At 38.9% G+C, this 12599-nt stretch overlaps 1 protein-coding gene across 1 annotated transcript in view; it reads left to right on the forward strand.

Annotated features, from left to right (window-relative positions):
* RADX (RPA1 related single stranded DNA binding protein, X-linked) overlaps positions 1-12599 on the forward strand; it is an 804920-nt gene that overhangs the window by 365067 nt on the left and 427254 nt on the right. The gene's annotated exons all lie outside the window — the stretch shown is intronic.

A 12599-nucleotide genomic window follows, 5' to 3' on the forward strand; every position in this document is an offset into this window, starting at 1 on the left:
GCAGTCCAGTTTGCATTAATGGCTTTCAAGGAGTTACTTCTTCCAGGGCAGGTGTTGATTCTAACAGACAACACAACTGTCATGTGGTACATCAACAAGCAAGGGGAACACATTCTTATCCTCTATGCAGGCAAGCAATGATTTTATGGGAGACTGCGCTAAGCTTGCAACTAACTCTTCAGGCAAGGTTTCTGCCGGGAGCACAGAACTCCTTAGCAGATGTGTTAAGCAGACAAATCATGGATCCCCACGAGTGGAAACTGGATCTTCATGTATTTCAAACATTGACAGTGTCATGGGGAACTCCAGACATAGATCTGTTCGCTTCTCCACTAAACCACCAGCTGCCACAGTATTGCACAAAGGGGTTTCATCACACAGCTTGGAAAGTGGATGCTCTGTCTTTCAGTTGGAAAAACCTGCATGTGTATGCCTTTCCTCCTCTGCCTCTTCTTCCAAAGGTACTATTAAAGGTCAGACAAGACAGGCCAAGGATGATTTTGATAGCTCCAGATTGGCCTCGGCAACACTGGTACCCACTACTACGGAGTCTGGTAAGGAAGCCTCCATGGCCTTTACCTCTGATTCCTCATCTGTTATCTCAGAAGGATGGTCATCTGCTCAATGTCAAGCTTCACTCTCTTCATCTAACAGCCTGGCATCTTCTGTGTTGAAACACAGCAGGTCTCAACTTCCTCAACAAGTTTTAAATGTGATTATGGAAGCTAGGAGACCTAGTACAAGGAAAGTGTACGCAGAAAAATGGGAGAGGTTTTTATTTTGGAGTACAGCAAAGAATTTGCAGGTTTCTGAGCCTAATTTGAGTGTGGCTCTTCAATACCTTACTGAGTTATTGGACAAAGGTTTGTCCTTCTCTTCCATTAAGATTCATGCTGCAGCAATTTCAGCTCACTATGATTGTGACCCACCATTGTTTTCGCATCCTTTGTTCAAGCAGTTTCTTAGAGGGGCAAAGAATATAAGACCCCCACGTAGAGCTCCTACTCCTGCTTGGGATCTCAATTTTGTGTTGGAAAAACTTACTCTACAACCTTTTGAGCCTGCGGCTACTGCTGAATTGAAATACTTGTCATGGAAGACTGCTTTTCTGTTGGCTATTACTTCTGCAAGAAGGGTGTCTGAGTTGCAGGCCCTTATGGCAGTAGAGCCATTTTGATTTTCCATAAGGATAGGGTATCATTACGTACTAATCCTTCCTTTATGCCTGAGGTGGTTTCTAGTGTGGCTTTAAACCAAACTATTCATTTGCTTACTTTTTATGCAGACCCCCAAAATAAAGGGGAAAAGATTTTGCACACTTTAGATGTACACAGGCAATTGCGTTATTATTTAAGCAGGACTAAGGATTTTAGGCAGTCTCAGCAGTTGTTTGTTTCTTTTGCTTTGAGTTCACAGGGCAAGCCTGTGTCAAAACAAACTATTTCTAGGTGGATTGGCTTTTGCATTGCATTTTGTTATTCCCATCATGGCAAGGAGATTCCAGCTGGGATTAGGCCTCATTCCACTAGGGCTACTGCCACTTCAACAGCATTTCTAAGGGGGGTGGCAACTAAGGATATTTTGGAAGCAGCTACTTGGAGTTCAGTGCATACTTTCTCTAAGCATTATCACCTTCCTATCTACTCTAAGTCTAGGGCTGGTTTTGCCACAGCTGTTTTGCAAGGCATGTTGTCAGCTCCTGCTTCTTTATGATTTGCCAGCCTCCCTTACCTCTGCTTTGGGATTCTACCCAATAGTTAGGACTGCAGCAATGGGGAACGAAGAACATAGTACAGTTTTGTACCTACCATAAATGTAGATGTTCGAGGATCCCATTGCTGCAGTCCAATTTACCCTCCCTCCTTCCCCTCTGTCTTTAGGGGTGGTTGTGTAGGTGAGGTTACATGCTTATATTTTTTGTATATATTCTTGTATATATTGTCCATATTTTTGGTGCAGGTATTTTGGGCCTTGTCTTTTTAGGGTCTTCTGACATCTGCGGCAAGAAAAGACTGAGGATATGACGTCGGTCATGCGCATTAGTACCCTGACGTACTGACGTCAGTCTAATGCGCCCTGACCGACGTCAGCCTTATACTCTGGTATTCGGGCCGACTGGATGCGGACTATACCCAATAGTTAGGACTGCAGCAATGGGATCCTCGAACATCTACATTTATGGTAGGTACAAAACTGTACTTTTTCTGCTTGTGCTATGTATAAGAGCCTTAACTGTGTTGCTCTAAAGTATCATCTCAAATTAGGTAATCCTAGTCTGTCTTGTTCTATTGGTAGAATCAGATTATCTCACTTGACCCCTGCTGTCTTCCCTTCTAGATAAAATCCTTCTCTTTTTAAATTGGTATCCACTACTTCGGTTGATATAGTATACCTGACCTGTGTATAAGACTAAAGGGACTAGAAACATTTTAATGGCTTGTATCTTAGTATCCATATCCGTATTATAAAACTTTCAGTTTCTCAGTTTTTGTATTATCTTCTGTTTAGTCTGTTCTCACATATCCTTAGCTGTCACCACAGAGTCATTTCTAATCCATACTCCTAAATACTTCATTTTATCATGTCTCCATAAATATGAATATTGTTCGACCAATTCATGTGTGGGTACATAATTTACTGCTATTGATTTTGTTTTAGCTTCATTCATTTTGTATCCCGAGAAGATATGGAACGGTCTTAAAATGTTCCACAACACTGTAATGTCCCTTTCCGGTTTTGTCATGTATAAAATAATATAATCTGGAAATAGAGCCAACTTTTCCCGACTTCCATGCCAATTATATCCTTGATTTTCTGAGTCCCTTATTTTCTTTGCCTGTGATTCTAAATATAATTCAAACAACAAAGGGGAAAGTGGACAACCCTGCCTGGTTCCTCTACTCAAGCAGAAATTATCGGAGAAGATCCAACCCACTTTAATTTGCGCCTCTGATCCCTCATATATTCTTCTAATCAACTTTATAATTGTATCAGGGAAAGAAAATGCTTCCATTGCCCTGCTCGTGAAGTGTACTCTGTCATATGCTTTCTCTGCATCAAGATCCACCAGTAAAGTGGTATCTTCTTACATTCTGCTTCCCTCTGGATCATAAATGTTTTGTTAATATTGTCAAATGTTTGCCTCCCCTCCACAAAACCACACTAATCCATAGCTATCAATTTTTGTATCACTTTCATCATTCTTTTAGTCATTGTAGACATAAACACTTTATAATCATGGTTTAGTGTTGAAATAGGGCCTGTATGAAACTGGATCCGATGGATCTTTACCCTCTTTAATACTATTACCACCGTCGTCTTCCACGATGCTGGTACTTCTACTCCTCTTAAAATACTGTTAAACAAAACCTTCCAGATTTTTTCAGGTTTTCCCCTCAAAGATTCCATAGGAATACCATGTATTCCTGGGGACTTTTCTGTAGAGTGGGTATACATAGCCATTTTTATCTCATCCCTTCCTGCCCTAACTGTTAGTAATTAAGCCTCATCTACCTCTAACGTTGGCATTTTTAGTTCTTCCATAAACATTTCCATTTGTACCTTTTCTTGATTTCCATATTTCTCTGCTTATGCAAATTTTCATAAAATTTCCAAAATATTTTTAATACTTCTACGGGGACTGTTGTTATCTTCCTTGTTATAAGCTCCCTAAGCTTGGTGACTGCTCTTACCACTTTTTGTTGCCCGAGTTGTTGTGCTAGAAGATTTTGTGCTCTAGAATTATTATCAAAAAACATTTTGCTTAACATCAATCTTTCTAAACTCATGCATATTATCAAGGCAATCCCTTATTTTTTGTTTAGTATTCTGCAATTGCTCCTTTTCTTGTTCTGGGAGAGTCCCCCTATTTTGCAATACTTGAACATTTGTCAATCCCTCTAAATAATTCTTGTTACTGTTTAACCATATCTCCCTTTCTTTTATTTCCAACCTAGTTTTAAACTCCACTTGAATTTTATCCCACTCTTTAGCTATGTTTTCAGAAAATAATTCTATCTTCTCTAATAGCGCCTGAATTAACTCCACAGCCCATTCCTTAAATTCCTCTCTTTTCAACCGGTAGGTGGGAAGATGCCAGTGTCTCGTCTTCATTTCATTACCTATGTTTTTATTTTAGTTATTATTGGTGCTTGATCTGAAGTAGTTATTGGGTACGTTTCAAGACCTTCGATTAAATGCACACGTTCCTGTAAGATATACAATCTATCTAGCCTAGACCAGTTTTTGTATCTCAGTGAGTAATATGTAAATTCACTCCGAACTCCTAGTACTGAATTCACGTCTTCCATGCCAAACATTTTCATAAAGTTCTTCAAAAATCTACTCTCCCTTGTTGTTATATTTTCCCTTCTAGGCCCCCCAGACACATTTTCACTGTTGCAAACCAAATTCCAGTCTCTACCTATAAGTAATATTCCTTGCTGAAAGCTGATTATTTCTCTCAGAATTTTCTTAAGCTCCATTATAGCAGTTTTAGGGGGATGTAAATGCATGCCAGTGTAATCCTCCTGTCTAGCCAGTTAGCCCCTTAGTACTGTGTATCTTCCATTATTATCTTTTTTTCCCTCTTCTACCACTATTGGAGGTCCTCTTGCAAATAATATAAGTACTCCTCTTTTTCTTTGTGCCAGATATTCTGTTGAATAATCATCCTGAAACCATTTCTTTATCAAATTATGTTCAAATTTTTCCAGGTGTGTCTCCTGTAGCTTAGCTATTTCCAACCTACAGTTTTTAATATAGTTCACTACTCTTTATTTTTTATATATCTGTGTAAGACCATTCAGATTGAAAGACATTACAGAAAGCATAATGTTCTTATATAGTTATCATTACCACCTTTTATATATAACTGCTCTTTTGTTAAATGTTTAGTTCCAACTTTTATGTTACATGTATATACTGTTCTGCAGGTTGGTCTTTTATACAGTTGTTTCAGGTCATATCCATTTGTGCCTATGTCATATCTTACATAACTTTTTTTTTTGAAAGCCCTCAAAGAGAACAAACAATCCCCCAAAAAACCCTAGTAAAACCTATGAACTTTACAATTGCATCTATTTAATTACATCTTCAAATATTGATGGTTTTGGTTCCTAATAAGAATATAAGTTCTAAGTTGATAGCTACACAGACAGGCTAAAGTTAACCAAAAAGAAAGGTTAGTCATGCTAAGGTGCATGGTACAGCCTCTGCTATTAGTAAGTGCTATTTGATTTTCTTTTTATACCTTTATAACTCTCTCAGTTGAGAAAACACTTGAATGCTTTCAGTAAACACTTTATCAAAGCCATTTATCTTTATCAAATTGTCTTCTAGTGACATGCAAACCAGACGTAACACTGTTAAGGGTACCTTGTTTATCAGAAAAAAAGCCTTGCAATATTCAGTATTCTTTTTCATTCCATGCTTTGTAATAAACTTGTTGTTGGATAACGCCTAGGGTTTTTACCCAGCCATTTCCCTATGCACACGTCTGAAACAGAACACTGATTTTTCTTTTGTCATACTCATACTGTCTTAACCAGACCCTTCCGCTTTCCCATCTCCTCCCCTCCTCGTTTTTTTCATTGCAGTGCCTACATTTCTCAAAACTGAACAAAGAAAAGAGAGAAGAAGGATGAACAAGAAAAAACAAAAGCACCTGTTTATATTAGTATCCCCTTTGCATATAAAAAAACTGAGAGAACTACTCCAAGTCTAACTGATTTTGTATTTTCAACAATTGGTATCATTCAAAGAGGATACTGTAGATATCTGGATATATAAAATTAGGTGGGAAGAAATTGTAGACAGTCCTAACTGCTTTGCCAAGGATTGCCTGCATTTCTTACCCAAAGGCTTTAATGTGTTAGCTAAATCCTTATCCAGCCCATTTTAGGCAATACCAGTCTTCTAAAGCTTCCAGCACAAGTAAACAGAATCCAGATGACATTAAGGTATTGCTGCTCAGTGCTAAGAGACTTAACAAAAAACCCACTCCCTACAAGCTCTCTTTACCCTGAAAAACATTGATAGATGCATTATCACAGAGACCCAGTAAAAGACTATTGAAAGCACTCTTATCAGTGCAGGTTTTCAGTGCCTTTCACTTGTTCAGGCCCACCACATTAGATGAAGGCACTAAAGGCAGCAATGCCTCCACATTCTAAAAAAAACTTTATCTTCAAATTAGTTGAACAAGATAATGACATGAAACTCCTCCACAACCAGCTTACCATTAACAAAAAACCCTTATCATATCATAGCTGACAAAAGGATCCCTTCTGTGTCACCCTTGACCTATACCTCCTACCTAACTAGTATGGTGTTCCTATATATTAATTAAAACAACATTCTTCTAAGATACTTTTTTACTCCTCAATAAACTGGGGGACTTAACCTCAAACATGCATGGTGAGAGATTTGTGGATGTAATCAATACAATGTCCATGGACCAATTAGTCCGCACCCCAACCGGGGTAGATAAAATCCTTACCAGTATGGGGTAGATTTGCTCCCCGCCAATTGTAAAATCTTCCCCAGTCAAATCAGATCATAATTCATTCACATTTGCCATAAGACTGAAGCATCTTCCAATACCTTGGTATTCAGAGGTTACGCAAAGGCTAATCTTCTAAAATTAAGTGATGCCCTGGTTAAATTCAAAAGCCCTTTCCATCTTGACCTTATTGCTTATACAGAATCTTTCACTGGCAAATGCTATGCATGTGTAAATAGCTGCATAGATAGAGTTGTACTCCTCAGAAATGTAATGTCACATTAAAAAATAAGCCTGTATGGTTAAACTTTTATATAAACCAGATGTGTAATAAAAGAAAAAAATATATTGCACACAAAAATAAAGGAGAGTCTGCCAATAGGGATGACTGGAATTAGAGACGCAGACAATAGGCAAGATGGGGGTTGGAATGTACTGGAGAAAACTGGCAAAGGAACCAAGGTATTGGGAACAAATAATTAGAGAGGGAAAGGTAATAGAATGAGTAAAAGACAAGAACTGATTTGGACTGCAGGCTAGAGATTGCCTTCCTAATCAAGGATTGATATTAGGCAAAAGAGAAAGGAATAGGGGGATCTTAAGTGAACGTCCAGCACTGGCAGAGTTTTTGGTAGAATCTAGAAGATAAGCTGCTGTTAAAAAAGGGATGATTATTAAAGCATATAATATATTGCATGATAACTATAAGAATCAATCAGAGGAGGTTAGACAGGATTGGGACGAAAGACTAGATAAGTAATCCACAGTAAAACAGTGGGGAGATAATGTATGACTCCCAGATATGCAACCAAGTCTAGAAGATTTAGTATCTTTGCTTGGAAGCGTTTACATAGGTATTTGTATTTCCCATGTAGATGCCCAAGAATCTTTCCTTCGCAAAAATTGGAGGTGTGATGGGGAACATATTTTTTGGGTGTGTAATGAGTTTGCAGATTTAAAAAAATCCCTGCAGACTACTCTATCAGTAATACTAGGTGAGCAAATTAGGAAATTATTTTTTTGAGCTATGATACAGAGTCAGAGTTGCCTAGACATGGTAAGGCCTTGCTGAGTCTAATTATGGTAGCTGCCAAGAAGACAATTACTCCAGAATGGGAGACTGAGGTCTGAACCAACTATATTGGATGTAGTGAGTATAGTGACAGGGATAAAATAATGGGAAATGGGATCTATAGAAAAGCATAGGAGCAAATTACATATAACAGTTTGGAATTGTGGGAACAATACATGCAGAATAATGATTGGGAGGAGGAATGATGTTGGAGGGAGGACCAGATTTGAATTAGCTCTGTAATGTTTGGGTGACAATGACTGGATGGATGGATTATAAGTGATGTATAATGTTTGCAACTGAAAATAGCTAGTATGATTCCCTATGTCACAAGTGATAATTTAGTAAAGATGTTTCTTAAAAAAATGATAATGTCTGGAACAAGTCATGTAGGAAAAATGCTTTGGAGGAGGAATGAGGTTTAAGAGAAGGCAGTCACAGAATAATTTATATAATGTGTCTTTGATTATATGGTACATAATATATGTGAGGTATAGTACTTGCAATATTTTAATATGGTTTGATTGCCTTTATATCAGTATAAGTTTGCCTGTGTCACAAGTTAATAATTCAGTAAAGGTCTTAAAAAACACTCTTGCTAAACTAAACAAGGAAACATGGACCTTGTTCAACCAGCATGAGAGATGAGGTAAGAGTAGCCACCCAGGCCCAAGATAATCACAAAAGTCTTCTTTAATTGTGTTAAAATGTCAGAAACAATGCACATCGCAGTGCAGAGCTATTAGTACATGGTATCACATACGGAAACCCAAGGGATATAGCCAATCTACTAGCAGACAAATTTAGCTCAAATTTCACTCCCCTCCTCAGTATTCTCAGATCATATCCCCACAAGTACACCCCCTATTCAAATCTCCCAAGAATGCATTCTTAAGATGCAAACAAAGGACAAGAGCACTACATCTATGGGGCTAGATAACATACTAGGGTAACTACTGGTCAGCCTTAAATATGATTGGTCTGATCTCCTTAAAGAAGCTATTCAGTTTCAGGTTCAAAACAAGCTTCATGACGGATGACTGTAGGATAGCAATGGTCATTCACTTGCATAAAGTGGGGCTTCAACCGATCTGGTAATTACAGACCCATAAGTGTGACTACTGTTGTCTCTAAATATGTGGAAAGGATTATTATGGAATTAAAATATATAAGGATGCACATAACCTATAGACCCTTGATCCAACCCAGTTTGGAATCATCAGGGATATGAGTCCTGCCCACTTAACCAGGTTGACTTCTTTGAAAATTGAACTGAAGCAGTGGCAAAGCACAAAACAGTATACTCCATGTATCTAGACCTTACAGAGTCATTCGACAGTATCCCCCACACTGGTTTTCTAGATAAAGTCTTGCAGCTAAATATCAGTCTCTGTGTAACTTGTTGGATAGCAAATTGGCTCACAAACCAAACCCAAGGTGTTAGAGTTATGGGCAGCTTTAACTCCTCCAAAAGACCTGTCACTTGTGGTGTACACCAAGGTTCAATCCCTGGGCCACTCCTCTTTGGCATTTACTTCTCTTAGATCAAAGTGAATGTTAAAGGATTTGTGGCTGACCAAGTGTGAAGATGGCTGCAAACTGGGGACCATCGTAATCTCCCCAGAGTACACCCATGATCCTCCATGAGGGCCTGTCTCAAACAAATAGCTTGTATCAAAACTGTGGACTAAAACTAAATGCAAAGAAGTGTGTAATTGTACCCTACTCCCTTGACTCTGACTCCCATTTTAACTATCACAATGACAAAATACCCCCTGAAAATTGATCCCGTAGTAAAGGTTCTGGGAACTTGTGTCAGCAGTGAACTGTTCTTTGATAACCACATTTCCACTGTTGTAATGATGTCCTTTTTTATTGCATAGCTTATATTTAAATGTAATGTCAAGATGCAGGATTGCAATTGTTCCACTGTACTCTGCACTCATTAGGCTAATTATTGGCTTTAAAGCCAATGCACCTATTCAAAGAATTATCACAACTAGAATGACCACAATACTGTCTCACTAAAATAATCAAGGGCCTAAATCATAAAAACTATGCAGATTATCTTAAAGCCTTGTCCCACTTCTCAGTTTCAAATAGGCTGCTGAAGTGATCTCTGCCTGCTTATAGAGCTTAAGCAGACCCTATTCCGTCAGATGTATTACCCATTCGTAAGTCCACTGGTATGACAAACACCTGCCCAAGGGATCTCCATCTCTTTTACAAACTAAATAGAGCTTGTTGGAGTACAAGTTTTTGTCACAGAGAATACTACTTCCATGGAACCGTCTTCCACTCCACATGAAACAAAGTACTTCTCTTAGTCTATTCAAATGTAAGTAAACACAAAATGCAGTCTTTAAGTGATGATTTTATTTATTAAGGGAAAAAAACTATCCAAACCTACATGGTCCTATGTTAAAAAGTAATTGCCCCCCCGTGTTAAATCATGAAGTAACTGTGGTTAATCACATTTTTGGGAAAGCTGAGTTCAATTTCACTAGCCTCACCCAGGCCTGATTACTGCCAGACCTGTTGAATCAAGAGATCACTTAAAATAGAACCTGTCAGACAAAGTGAAGTAGGCCAAAAGATCCCAAAAAGGAAGACATCATGCCGCAATCTAAAGAAATTCCGGAACAGATGAGAAACTAAGTAATTGACATCAGTCAGTCTGGAAGAGGTTACAAAGCCATTTCTAAAGCTTTGGGACTCCAGCAAACCATGGTGAGACCCATTATCCACAAATGGCGAAAACATGGAACAGTGGTGAACCATCCCAGGAGTGGCCGGCCTACAAAAATTACCCCAAGAGCACAGCAACGGCTCATCCAAGAGGTCACAAAAGAACCCAAAACAACATCTAGAGAACTGCAGGCCTCACTCACCTCAGTTAACATCAGTGTTCATGGCTCAACCATAAGAAAGAGACTAGGTAAAAATGGCATGCATGGCAGAGTTCCAAGGTAAAAAACACTGCTGACGAAAAAGAACATAAAGGCTCGTCTCACTTTTGCCAAAAAACATCTTGATGATCTCCAAGACTTTTGGGAAAATATTCTGTGGACTGATGAAACAAAAGTTGAACTTTTTGGGAGGTGTGCGTCCCATTACATCTGGCATAAAAGTAACACAGCATTACAGAAAAAGAACATCATGCCAACAGTCAAACATGGTGGTGGTGGTGTGATGGTCTGGGGCTGCTTTGCTGCTTCTGGACCTGGACGACTTGCTGTGATTGATGGAACCATGAATTCTGCTCTCTACCAAGAAATTTTAAAGGAGAATGTCTGGCCATCAGTTCGTGACCTCAAGCTGAAGCGCACTTGGGTTCTGCAGCAGGACAATGATCCAAAACACACTAGCAAGTCCACCTCTGAATGGCTTAAAAAAAAAACAAAATGAAGGTTTTGGAGTGGCCTAGTCGAAGTCCGGACTTGAACCCATGCTGTGGCATGACCTTAAAAAGGTAGTTCATGCTCGGAAACCCTCCAATATGGCTGAATTAAAACAATTCTGCAAAGAAGAGTGGGCCAAAATTCCTCAACAGCGATGTGAAAGACTCATTGCCAGTTATTGTAAATGCTTGATTGCAGTTGTTGCTGCTAAGGGTGGCACAACCATTTATTAGGTTTAGGGGTCAATTACTTTTTCACATAGGGCCATGTAGGTTTGGATAGTTTTTTTTTTCCTTAATAAATAAAACCATTGCACTGTAACTGCATATTCATTCATGGTTTAGCATTCCTGTCCCTCTTAGATAAAGGAAACATGTAAATATCTCAGCATATTCTTGTTTGGTTATTTGTATGAAAATATAACAGCTAAAACTACCATGGGAATGTAAGGCTATGGTTCGTAAGATCCTCATAGATTAATAGCCTAGTAACTATGAATGGGTCTGTATCATATCAGTGAACGCTAAAAATAGCAAACGCTGATATATCGAACTTCAAAGTCTGAAAGCTGAAAAATGCGAAGGAACAGATCAGCAAATTTATTCCCAGGGAAAAAATTTGCTGATCCAAAAAAATAAATGAAAGAGTAAACAGTCAAAATTAGGTGGGGGGCTTTGCCCCCAACACCCCCCCTCCGTGTGGGGGGCTGTGCCCCACACACACACCCCCAACTTAAATATACCATTTCCAAGATCGCACCACACTGGAGAAAAGGGCAAAGCCTGATGAACAGCCCAGCAATTTTTTTCCCTAGAGAAAATTTGCTGATATGTTCCTTCACTGTTTTCAGCTTTCGAACTGTGAAGTTCAGTATATCAGCATTCGCTATTTTTAGTGTTCGCTGATGTGATATAGACCCGCTATGAACATATATTAACAAGAAACAACAGGGCAAGGTGCCGACTTATATTTATAAGAGTAACGGGTGGTGCTGCGGTAGCGTTGTCACCTCACAGTAAGACGCTGTCCGGTTCGATTCTCAGCTAGAGCGTCTTCTGCGTGGAGACATGTGTGAATGGGCGTACCTTCGTTGAAGGTTGTGCATCAGGGCTGGTAACTCGGCACGTAAAAATCAACTACCAATCATTAGCGGACCGGAATTCCGCTGTCGTAACCCCTAACCGGGAAAAGCCGAAAGACACAACAACGTACAGATAATATTGTTAAAAACCAACAACAACGTACAGATAATATTGTTAAAAACCACACATCTGAATTGAAAAGAAATGTAGGAAGGAAGGATTATTTACTGAAATAGTGGGAAAGTGGAAGTGTCTTCGTGTTAATTAAAAAAGGTAGCGATTGAAAGCTTGAAGAGCAAATGAAGAATATTTAGGGAAGATTTATAATTGCGAGACACTGCTGGTAAATCACATTGGCTGCAGTGTATATTCCACCAAAGTCTCAAACAACACATGCAATGTGGTATGGGAGGAAGTATAGAATTTCATCAAGGATGTATGGTAGTGACTGATACTTTGCTACGATATCAAACTTTTTTTTGTGTTCATTCCCCTTTGGCAACAGATGGTCTCGAACTCATGGGGCTTAAAGGTGGTTCAGT

The sequence above is a fragment of the Protopterus annectens genome, chromosome 15.part0, assembly GCF_019279795.1.
Source record: "Protopterus annectens isolate FY-2018-M chromosome 15.part0, PAN1.0, whole genome shotgun sequence".
NCBI lineage: Eukaryota > Metazoa > Chordata > Ceratodontiformes > Protopteridae > Protopterus > Protopterus annectens.